The 12,413-nt window shown below is 37.6% G+C and overlaps 1 protein-coding gene across 6 annotated transcripts in view; it reads right to left on the reverse strand.

Annotated features, from left to right (window-relative positions):
• MAP2 (microtubule associated protein 2) overlaps window positions 1-12,069 on the reverse strand; it is a 278,280-nt gene extending 266,211 nt beyond the window's left edge. For 2 of the 6 annotated variants that reach the window (XM_032637132.1, XM_032637125.1), the window contains exon 1: window positions 11,799-11,999. The gene's annotated coding sequence lies outside the window, so the exon portion shown is untranslated. Of the gene's footprint in view, window positions 1-11,798 lie in introns of all 6 variants that reach the window. The other 4 variants (XM_032637128.1, XM_032637129.1, XM_032637130.1 and 1 more) reach the window with 4 other exon arrangements.
• Window positions 12,070-12,413: the final 344 nt, after the last annotated feature.

The raw sequence follows: 12,413 nt of genomic DNA on the forward strand, positions 1-12,413 counted from the left end.
TCTTGTTTTCCTTAAAGCCTTTCATCAGTTCTTTGAAATAACAGCTTATATTTGATATTTAGTGATATCTCAATATTAAAAGGCCTACATGTAAATAAAATTCCAAGAATGTTATTTAGAGTTTAATATATATTTGAATTATTGGTTGGTTTGTTATTCATATATTTAATATTTAACTTGAGTAATTGCAAGTCTGGGAGATAGATATATCATTCTACCTAACTGTTCCACATTAAAGCAATTTACATCATATAATTAATTAATCCTAAAAACAAAGTGGAAGTCAAGAAAAGAAGCTTGAAGAAAAATCAACAGTAATTCAATTCTTATTATAAAATAAAAATACTACTTTCTCCTAAATTATGTGATATTTTGAAAATGCCCTATAAATAATACTGTATGAAAGAATAAAAAAATTAATCGTTTTGTTTTCTATTGAGGAAATGCCTAGGAAAAAAGTAAACAGCCTTGAATTATGCCAAAAGTACAATCAATCAGAAGTCTGGCAAACTGTGTTTAATGCTAAGTTCAGGAGAGCATTATACTAGGTCTACAAATATTTGAAAATTACATTTTAAGTATTTTAGCATAAGCAATATACATGAAGAGATAAACTAACCATTAATCTCAAAGGTGATTCAAGATCATCATGAAATTGGATCAGCTCACTTACTGAATTTCAGGACATTTAGGCCATTGCCTGTAAGAAGCAAAATATGTGTAACTCCGTTATTTAATTCATTTATAAATTTCAGTGCCATATTGATTGTTGCTTGGCACCTGGCCTTGTTTATAACTAAAGCTGCTGTGGGGAAATAGCCAAAGAACACATTCATATCGACACTGGAGTGATTTTTGTGACTACTTTCCTCAAACATGGATTTATAATTTTCTGTTTAGATTTTTTAAAAAACTTAGTTTCAGGTACAAAAAAGCTGCAGGGGTTAAAATTATCTATATATGTAATTCTCCAATATCTCAAGAAAATGACACAATTTGGGTTACCCATGTTTAGAGCATTTTATATCAACAAAACTCTAATCTTATCTCTATCACTGATTTCTAATTTTCTAAATGATTTCTCTCTTGTGATTTAATGCATTAGTGATGTTAACAAATATATCTACAGAGATTTAGAAGACATAATCTTTGAAGGCTCTTAAGAGATTCTCAGAAAAAATTTTGCTTCTACTACCTTAAAAATTAGAATGCACTGCCAATTAAATAAAAGTCAACCCCCTTATCATGGTCAAGAGAACCTATGTGGCCTGATATCTGCCTTCTGCCCTGATTTCCAGTCCCATCACCCTCTACCATGTTCATCAGACTCCAGGGCCACTGGCTTTGTATTTGTTTCTCAAATATTCCAGGCTTCCTCCTGCTTTAAGGCTATTGTTTTTCCTGTTCCCTCTGCTTGAAAACTTTTCCCCCAGATATTCATATGCCTGGCTACTTCTCATTACTCATGTCTCCAAGAACAGCCTATGCCATCCCAGACAAGTTCTATTATGTGTTCTTGTTTTCTATTTCTTGCAGCATTTTTTTCATGTCTGAAATTTGGTTTACATGTTAATTTCTGTCTCCCACCACTAGAATATTATCTCCATGAGGGCAGGAATTTGTGTGGTTTGTCCCAATATCCTATATATTCAAAAAAGTTCCTGCTGTATATTAGGGATCTAATAACCATTTGGTAAATAAATAAATGATTTATGGACCATGATATAAGAAGTACTTAGGGCACACCAGCGTGATATTTAAGTGGAAGAAAAACAAAAAGTATCTATTTGCCCTGTAGTATTTACGTTTAAAATGTTAAAATTTTGTGACCATGAATTCTTTTTTTTTTTTTTTTTTTGCGGTACGCGGGCCTCTCACTGCTGTGGCCTCTCCCGTTGCGGAGCACAGGCTCCGGACGCGCAGGCTCAGCGGCCATGGCTCACGGGCCCAGCCGCTCCGCGGCATGTGGGATCCTCCCGGACCGGGGCACGAACCCGTGTCCCCTGCATCGGCAGGCAGACTCTCAACCACTGCACCACCAGGGAAGCCCTGAATTTTTGTCTTTTATAAATTTTCTCCTATTTAAAAATTTAAAAATCTGTAAGACAAAAACTATGCTTCTTTTTTTTTTTAACTTTTTGTTTCATCCAGAAGAATACCTGTGCAACATTTTTTACATTTCAGAGAGTTTGGCAGTTTAAGAAAGATAATGGGGTATCATTTTTCAAGTATGGAGATTAATAATATCCTTGTTTCACACACTAACTTTTCATGAGCAAGTATACAAATATGTATTGTCTGTAATAGATTATTCATAATACATAAGTTAAAATTAAAAAATGAATTATTCCCAAGAACATCATTTACTAAAAAATATTATTATTATTTTTAACATCTTTATTGGGGTATAACTGCTTTACAATGGTGTATTAGTTTCTGCTCTATAACAAAGTGAATCAGCTATACGTATACATACATCCCCATATCTCCTCCCTCTTGCGTCTCCCTCCCACCCTCCCTATCCCACCCCTCTAGGTGGTCACAAAGCACCAAGCTGATCTCCCTGTGCTATGCGGCTGCTTCCCACTAGCTATTTTACATTTGGTAGTGTATATATGTCCATGCCACTCTCTCACTTCGTCCCAGCTTACCCTTCCCCCTCCCCGTGTCCTCAAGTCCATTCTCTATGTCTGCGTCTTTATTCCTGTCCTGCCCCTAGGTTCTTCAGAACCATTTTTTTTTAGATTCCATATATATGTGTTAGCATACGGTATTTGTTTTTCTCTTTCTGACTTACTTCACTCTGTATGACAGACTATAGGTCCATCCACCTCACTACAAGTAACTCAATTTTTACTCTTTATGGATCATTTAGATTTTCAGACTATCAAATTCAATAAACCACATCTAAGAAGAAAAGCACAAAATATCTTATTTTAAAAGATTTACCTTCATAGGTATACATTTGTGATGTGCAATTAAGATGGATTTTTCCTATATTTATGGCTCAAAATAAAGATACTTCAGGAGAAGCCAATGTGAATAGCCCATCCTTTCTCAAATGTTCATGGAAAATATTTTAAGGAATTGTTCCATCTACTCAGTGATAAAACGGTAACTCCAATTCTGATTAATGACTAAATACATTCATTTAGAGAATTAGGACATACTATATGACATTCTTTAACAGGATGACACTAGAATTCCTTCACTCCCTAGATAGTGGTATACAGTTTCAGTTTTCAGTGACTAGGAGTATACTTCTCTTTAAATATTTAAGCATGCTTTCTGCTTAATTTCTTTCCTCCAAGATGCTCTTCATGCCTTTCATATATTTGTCAGCTTAAGACTCAATAATGCCTAAGCAGTGTGGGTACGGTGAAGCTCTACTGAACACAGTAACCATAGAAACAACTAATTCTTATTTAATTTGCTGTCTCCTTGGATGAAGCAAAGAAACAAGAGGACTGGAACACTGGAGGCAGAGAAACAGGAAGACATACGAGAGTAGAAAAGTTAAGAGGGAAACAGACACAGACAGAGGCCACAGCCTTTCTAGCTCACTTCCTTTTAGCTAAAAATGTTAAAGTTGCAGAGACGCAAAAGGAAAGCTATTTTTGAGAAAATTTCATAGTGTTATAGGTCATAAAAAAGTTTCAACCTGGCTATTTTTGTTGGATTCCCCTTTAACACAGAGCCAAGTTTAAATACAAACTCAATCAATCTGGAGGCATCAGTATGGATAGTTCAAGTTCAGAGGAAAGCTCCTTGGCTTTTTAAGTACCTTGAGTCTGGGCACACAACCCCAGAGAGTTTAAACTTCTGTCCTAAGAGATCCAAACCACAAGAATGAACCTGGAGCAGCAGCCTTGTCAGTGTTTCCTGGACCAGGTTTAGTCTCACCACGTTCAGCAGTGGAGCTGGCATGGAGCTGGTTGGAATGGCCTGAGTCCCTCCCTCTTTTATATTCATGTGAAAGTCACAGTTGAGTCACAAAGTGGGGCAGGTATGCTGCCAGATCACCCCACCCTTAGGTCAGAGAACAAAAATATAACCAGAATTGGAAGCAGAGAGTCCGAGCGAGATGGTTCTTTACTGGCCTCCCCTTACCAGGCTGAGTTTGACCTGAATAACTAAATCTTAGGCCTGGTTCCACTACTCAGAACCTCAGGAAAGTCACTTAACCACTCCCTGTCCCAGTTTACTTATATGTACATCGGAGGTTCACACCATTTGCTCCTAATGGCCCCTCTTCCTCTCCAAACATCTAAGTCATATATAATTAGCAAGTCTTAAGAACTGATGTCCCTTCTGTCATAGGGCAGAGGCACAGAAGAATAGACTTTGTTTCCAGATGTATAAGCACACAGTCCTTCTAGGCCACCAATTATTAGGGTTACAAAAAGCTACTGTTACACGGACTATAAATATATTAGGAAGGAAAAGGAAAAGATTTCATTAATAAGTTTACTCACTTCAATATCAGTTTTTTTATGGAAAACTTTGGATTCTTATAACAAAACTTGATGGTAGTCTTTGGGAAGAGGCTGAAATAGGGCAGTGAGACTGTCCAAGATTGTACCAAGTTGTCATAATTTACAATTTTGATATGGACCACCCTCACTTAATGTGGTATTTTTCAAAATAAAACAAAAAAACCCCAAATCATGGAACTAGTGATTGGTCTGAAAGTGATAAGAACTTAAAAAATACCCCACAAAACCTCAATTTCACCAAAGACCACTTAATGGTCTATAATAATTTTCATCTTGTAATCTATGAATGAGGCAAGCTTTAGTTTGAGGCACAATGGCCAAACCCATTAAAATAAACCCTAGATCATACTCACTTGGTTGTTTTATAAGAGATTTAGCTTCCAATAGGATGCTCAGTGGTTTCTTAATGCTTTCTTAGCAGCAAAATTTCTAAAGTTCCATCAATCCTGGCTTCTGCTGTTTAAATGAAGATAAACTGCATTTTCCATGCAATAGCAGTGCCACCTGCACTTCTTAAAAGATAAATTTAAGGGACCAGTATTTCAATTCAGGACATTTGATCAACATGGAGATGCTTTGATTTTGAGTACTAGATTTAGCTGTATCATTTGATTTTAATAATGGGCAGTGAGATGTGGACTATAACTCTCCAAACAGAAAAATATAGTAATTGTTTGAAATTCATCTGATTTAATTTCGTTAATGAATAATTATGTCATTGTTTTTCCTATAAAATTGTACTTAATACCAAATATTCTCATATGGAGCATCAAAGTATAATTTTAAATTTTCTATAAATCAACTGATTATATAACAATTTATCTCAACTATAGAAAATGGCATAAACATAAGGCTGACTCTGTGATTATTACACACATACACACCCCCCCACACACACATACACACAAATACCACCATGGTAGCCCTTTGTGGAACACAAAGTAGACAAATTTGGTGGACTAATAAGTTGTTACAGGTGTTATGACTCCATATTCTTGTCCACTGAGCAAAGAAATTGTATGCTACAGATTGCAGATTTTTGTTTGAACAATATAAGTATGTGTAGTAAATTACAGAATCAGATCTTTTCCTAGCTATATTAGATGACATTAACATAAAAAGAATGCATAGCTGAATCCTAAAAACTTTTTTTTTGCTTATTTGTTTTCAAAGTGGGCCAAAGGAATGTGGTCTCATAAACACCAGAAAAATATGCAACATATTGTTTAAAATATTGTTCTGCTCAAAAATGTATACTCTAAAGGAAAGATTAAATTACAATTTTGAGAGGCACAATACCCAAATAAAATAATACAGTTTCAAAGCTGAGCATTATTTAATCGTGCTGCTTTCTAGCCAATAAAATTAGAAAACATTTTCTCATACCAATTTATTATATAATTTCACTGCTGTCCATTAACAACATAATACAGTATGTTGCAATTGTTACAATATAACATGGCCAACTACAAATCCATTAATACCTAAAGTAATGTTATATAAAGGGTTCATATTGGCATGATTATTCTATCTCAAACTAAAAGAGGTTGTTTGTATATTTACTTATAAGTTAGCTTTAAATATAAGAGAGCTAGATATTTAAGCAATGAAATATACTCGTGGATATTCAAGTACTGTGTTTTATGATCATTTTGAGATGGATTCAAGACGGCTAATGCTGATGCTGTACAGAGCAATGTAACTAGGAATATTTCATTTAAAATTAAATTAATGTAGTTCAACTTAGGTGAACATCAGTGTAGTTAGCTAGTATAAAACGAAGACAGTGGACTGCCTGACACATAATGACTTTACCAATCAATTCAATTTTAAAAAACAGTCAAACCATTTTATTTGATGTCAGGTGAATAAAATAACAAAATACAGTTGGCTAATCAAATTTTTCATTTTGAAAGCAATAAGTTGTAGTACAGGTGTACCATATTTTTCTTTTTTTAACTAATTTGAAGAAGGCTGGAAAGGACACAGTTGTGATAAGCAATTGTCTATAAGATAAGGGAGTCTGAGTCAACTTGGGTACAAATAATGGGAAGAAACAAGGTAGTAGCTTTTCTTCCTGGTTCAGAAAGGCCTTCTAGAGGAAGGAAGCATGATCAAAGACTGGTATACAAGGAAAAGATTGTTCAATACTAGAGAATATAAAAGTCAAGATCAAAGAAGGGGCCAAGATAGGGATGGAGCCCTGAGAAGGAGGAGAAATTGGCATAAAACTGCATGTTAAATGAGAAATATAGATATAATGGAAAATAAACTGCAAGAAAAACAGCAGGCTCTGTTTGCATTTTCTAATGATCAGTGATTTTTTTTTTTTTTTTTTGCCAATACAAATTGAAAGGAAGGAGCAAAGGAAGAAAAGGAGAAAGGAAGGAAGGGAAAGATAGTGAGGGAGAAGAAAGGAAGAAAAGAAGAAAGCAAGAGGAAAGTCAAGTTGTGTGATCTTAGTTAAATTATTTTCTCTAAAAGGCCTATTAATATAACAAAAAGCAAAACATAATAGTTGTCCCCTCTGGTGTATATTAATATAAAACAAATTGTTTAAAACTTTCTTTAAAATCCACAATATAAATTTAACAACTGACTGAAAAAGGAAATCCTGAACTCTGTCTTAACTTCCACAGAATTTCACTAAAATGTCTATGTAAAACGTATCACAGTTAAAAAGTATCACCACTCAAAGAGTTTACCTCTTGAACAGGAAAGACTAAGTTCAAAGATTACATTCACAGTGTTTCTCATAAAAAGTCAACTAATTGTGTTCATATTGTTTTAAAATTTTTAATTCACTATAGAATTTCTTCCAATAAGCATCCTGTATAAATTTTACAAGAAAACACCTATGGCCTTAGTTCAAAGTAATGGCAGGGGAGGGATTCAAACAAAATATTATGTTGAGGTAGAAAAACAAAACAGATTTTTTCCCTCTTTACCCACTTAGACAAAGGCTCATCTCCAGCCTAAACGTAGCTGAGAATTTGCTTTCGTTCCTCATCATCATCGTTCCTCATCTCCCTCTACCCCCACCTACTCACCCAAACTTTCTCACAGACCCTCTCCCATGATTTTGGCCCTTCGTGTGCCACTTCTTACTTTGAAGTTCTTTAACTGCTTTGGTGCCTGGAATCAATTACTGGGACTGATAATTTCTTGAGACACCGAAAGTTGCTTAGAATTATCTGAATTGAGATTTTCATGTGCTGTCCAGCATTTAATGATCTGACCTTCTACAGCTGATTCAGCTGATTGGCTGAAGTATTTGAGATACTTAGTACTTCCATTGTGTGTCAGAGATGTTATACTTACAATTCCCTAGTTTATATATACAAATATTTATTTAATTATATAGAGAGAATACATATATGGAAAAAGAAGGATATACGGGGTGTACATTAGGACATTTACATAACTGATACATAAAAGCTTGTCTTTGAGGTGTTGGGACATTACCCTGCCCAAGTGCAGTCCCTCGCACTTATGTATCATATCTGAAACACAATAGCTGCTCATTTAAATGTTACTTCTTAGTTATTCCCCATTACAAAAGAAACAAATCCCTCTATCTTTATTTTTAAGATTTATTTTTTTTACATCTTTATTGGAGTATAATTGCTTTACATTGTTGTATAAGTTTCTTAAAGCCAGAAGCCCTGTAGTATTTTTTGTGTCTCTATACATAGTCCCCAGTACAATATTCTGCATCCAGTAGAAACTTAAGAGATACATAATAAATTAAATAAATAAATAAATCAGAATAAATACTCTCCTAAATGAAAAGTAAAGGCTAAATTTGTATTGAGAGTAACAGTATTGAAGACAAAATGCCTAGAGAAGTCTAACATTCAAATATGAGATTTAAAAGAATGGAATGAAAAGAGAGGGAAGAAAATCAGTGAAATGATCAAAATACTGCTCACACGTAAGAAGGTCTAGATTGAGCAGATCAAGGCAATGGCATTAAGAAAGGCATAGGGAGAACTAAAGTAGAAAAAGAACAGACATATCTGAGAGAATCAGATATGCCTCAAAGAGCGTAACAGCATCTTTACCTGATGTTTCAGAGACATAAGAGTTTATGACTGTTCCAGAATGTTATCTTTGGGTAACTTCTACTAATGCATTACTAATAACTTACCTAAATGACTATTTTTAGCATTAAGGGATATGGTATTGACTTGGGGGTGGTGTTATCATCCACTGTAACTGTTATTTCAGAGTCTTTATCTTAATCTGTCAAGAGGAAATTAAGCATTGAAAGGAATTCATTAACCAAAGTGATCAACTTGAATACTAAAATTCCCAAGTTGGTTTCATATGGTCAGTCTTATGGGGACATCAATGAATATTTTAAGTATCCATATATTGTCATGTATACATCTAAGCAAACGTTGTAACTATTTCATTTTAAAGTCCAACAGTGCAACTCCATTTTTCAAAAGCATAACAATCCAGTCTATTATCTAGTTGCTAGTAAAATTTGACCCAAAAATGGGTGTCATAAGAAAACATGCAAAAATACACCAACAAGCATTTTTCTTCCTTCTCCCTTCTGATGTTTAGAAAATTTGCAAATCGATTTTAGCCCAAAGTGGTAAAGGAATGAAATTATTCCTTCGGGTATGCTGTGCCAAGTTTCATTTCTGGTTGCATACTTATGACCAAGTTCAAGATCCTTGAAAAGAAATCCATAAAGAGAAAATATCCCTTTAACCTCAGCAGAGCAACACAGTAGAGGCTGCTATGGGAGGTGAAAGGCTTCTGCCTTGAGATGGGTGTGCTCCTGGTGTTTGGTTTCCACTGAGAGGATGCCTGCTCTCTCAATGAATCTGAAGTAGCTACTAGGATGAGGTAATGGCTGTGCCGGTTTCACTGGGTCATGCTCTCTCTGCACCTTTTTTCTCCTTCTCCTCCCTTAGGAGGTGCTGTAAACAAGTCATCCTCGGAGAGCTGCTACAGAGAATTAACAAATCCTAAATTTGAAATTCCTGAGAACACTGGCTCTACTTTTGATAGTCTAGACATAACTAGAAGCTGAAAGCAGCATTGACAGTCACAAAGAAACAGGTTACTTGATGGGGGCGAGGGAAATGAAAAGAGGAGGGAAACAAAGAAAATGAAAATTCATGTATTTAAAATATTATTTTTTTAAAAAAAGGAAGCTCAATTTTTAAATTGCTTAGATCTCCACATGTATGTTAAGCAAATTTCTGCTTATGGGTAAAATAAAAACAACAAAAAGAATTTTGGAAATTAAATAACATTATAGCATATTGTGAAATACTAAAATTAAATAAACCACGGACAGATAAACAGCATGTACCACTGATCCTAAAGGCACAATAGCTCTGATCACATGCAAATCGTGATTCCAGATGTAAACCTACGATAACCAGATGAAATTACCAGGAAAGCAATGTAAAATCACACACACAAGCATGCACAGGCGTATGGTGGTACACACCACATACATACACACGCAAATATAACACTTTTTACTGAAAGACAAAAATGCCTTTCACCTTTCCTTAAGAAGGAAATGCTTTTGTGCATGAAGAGGGGGTGACTGAAATGCCCATGATATTTTACAGATTCATAAAGATTTCTACCAAAATATGTATACACCAATTGCCCAGTTAAATGGGTGTTTTGAGTCACATTCAAGTGAAAGGCTATAATCTTCCTCCTGGGCATTCTCAAGAGCTTTTATTTATTTAATCTATTTTCATTGCCAAAAAAATTATAATTGCCCACAGTGAAATGACAGGGTTACAGAGCTATGCTTTATACTAGGCTGGTACCTGCAGCTCAAGCATGGGACATTTTGCATAATGTGGCTCACATAAAAGGCTTTGTTCTCCATCGCCTCACTGAGGTTGCAAACCTCAATTTCAGTTAGCAGTCATTTCCTCTCCCCGACCGATCATTTTAAAATAAATTATATTTTTCACATTTAAGTTAGTACCTTACTGATATTCATTAATCCTTTTGCCTCACATCCAAAATTATATACCACCCAACAACATATATTTGTTTTGCACTACAAATTTCATTCACCCCATAATCCCAAACCTTCAAGGATATTTAAAGATTCATCTTTAATTATCCACTTCCTTTTTCAACATTAGGTATATAGTGTATTATATATGCAAATGTGTTTATGTGTGTGTGTGTATGTGGTGTGTACCACCACAACCCTGTGCATGCTTGTGTGTGTGAGAGCATTTAAACAAAAACCCTTCACATCGAGTCAGTTTTAAAGGGTCTATGTGCTGGAAGCATTATGCTAAGGGCTTACAGCTGATGGCACACAGCAATTGTTACAAACGGGCTTGTTGCTAATAAAGCTTTTTTTACTTTCTGACAAAACCCTGAAACCCTGATGCTAGGCAATATAACATCCATTTCCAGTTTTCAAGGATTCTTTTTCTGACCCCATCCGTTTTACTACCCCCTCCCCCCTACACACACCCAAACACACACATCCCCACTCCTGGCTCCTCTCACACACTCCTTCTTTAAATTTCCATCCTTAAACAAAAGAAGAGGCTGGGGAAGGAAGGCATCCAGCACTGCAGCCCCCAAAGCACCTTTTAAGAAGAAAAAGAAAACAGATGCACTGTATATGCTGCTTCCCACCCCCATCGTTTAAAAAGAGACTACGTGGACGCTCAAGCTCACCCAGACTCATTTTTTCGTGTCCCGCCCTCCAACAAGACCAGACATTAATTTTTCATTTTCCTAAAATTATAAATATTCATCAATCTTGCTCTTCCAAGCTGTTTCTGAGAGAATTACAGGGAAAATGATGTCAAATTGACAAGGCTTCTCTAACTTACTCATTCGTCAGCGTGCAGTTCTCTGCAGTTAGATGGACAAAAAAACCAAACAAACAAAAAACAAAAAAAACCCAGAAAACAAAAAACCTCTATCTCGAAATTCTTTTACAAGGATATCTCTCAAGACAGATATCCTAACCCGACGTAAATTCCCGGGCGTTTCAAAGTGGTACTTACCGAGGTCACACACCCTTCTACAAATCTAGAACCCAGGTAGCAGCCCTGGTCCCCTGCTGCGTAGTAGTGACACCTAGAGAGGCCGGGCCTGAAGCTTCCGCCAGCTGGAAGACTGGACAGCTCGGCCAACCTGTGCCTGCTTCCAAGGCACAGAGGACGAGACAACCCCTCCCCATTCCCATTCCTTTCCTGGGCTCCTTCTCCTCCCTCTACGCGGTGGGCGAGGCAGGAGAAAGAAAAGCACCCTATACAGAGGTGGGGACGGCTCTCTTACCTGGGCGCAGAAACTGGATGCACCCGCGGTCGTCGCTGCCACCGTTCAGGGACCTGAGGACCTAACGTCCTCCGGAGAAGGAGCAGAGGGGGGGACGGGGCAGGGGAAGAAGGATAAAGAAAAGAAAGAAGCGGAGGGGAAGAAAAGAAAGAGGAGGAGGAGGAGGAGGATGCTGTCGCCGCGGCGCCCGAGAGCCCGCGCAGCCGGAGCGCCCGGCCCAGTCTGAGCGTCGCCCTGGCCGCCGGCTCCCCGCGCGGCCACCCCGCCCTCTTCAGGCCCCGCCTCCCGCCCCCCACAAGCCCCGCCCGATCGGCGGCCGGGTCGGCGGCGGGGGCGGGGCTGGGGCGGGCACAGCCGCAGCGTCCCGGAGGGGAGCGCGACCGCCCCGCTTTTCGCCGCTGCCAGCCAGCCGCCAGGCGGGAACCGCGAGAGTCGCAGCCTCAGCGCGCCGGCCAAACCCGGCGCGGACCGGGCCTGGGACCATGGGGCCCTCTTTAGAGAATCCCTCCACCCTCACCGCCCACCTCCGCCACCAGAAGCTGTGTGAGACCAGCATCCTCGGGACAGAGGGACCCAGCGAACCTTCTTTTCCGACGTCCTTGGTAAACTCAGGGG

Source organism: Phocoena sinus, chromosome 7 (assembly GCF_008692025.1).
Source record: "Phocoena sinus isolate mPhoSin1 chromosome 7, mPhoSin1.pri, whole genome shotgun sequence".
Lineage (NCBI taxonomy): Eukaryota > Metazoa > Chordata > Mammalia > Artiodactyla > Phocoenidae > Phocoena > Phocoena sinus.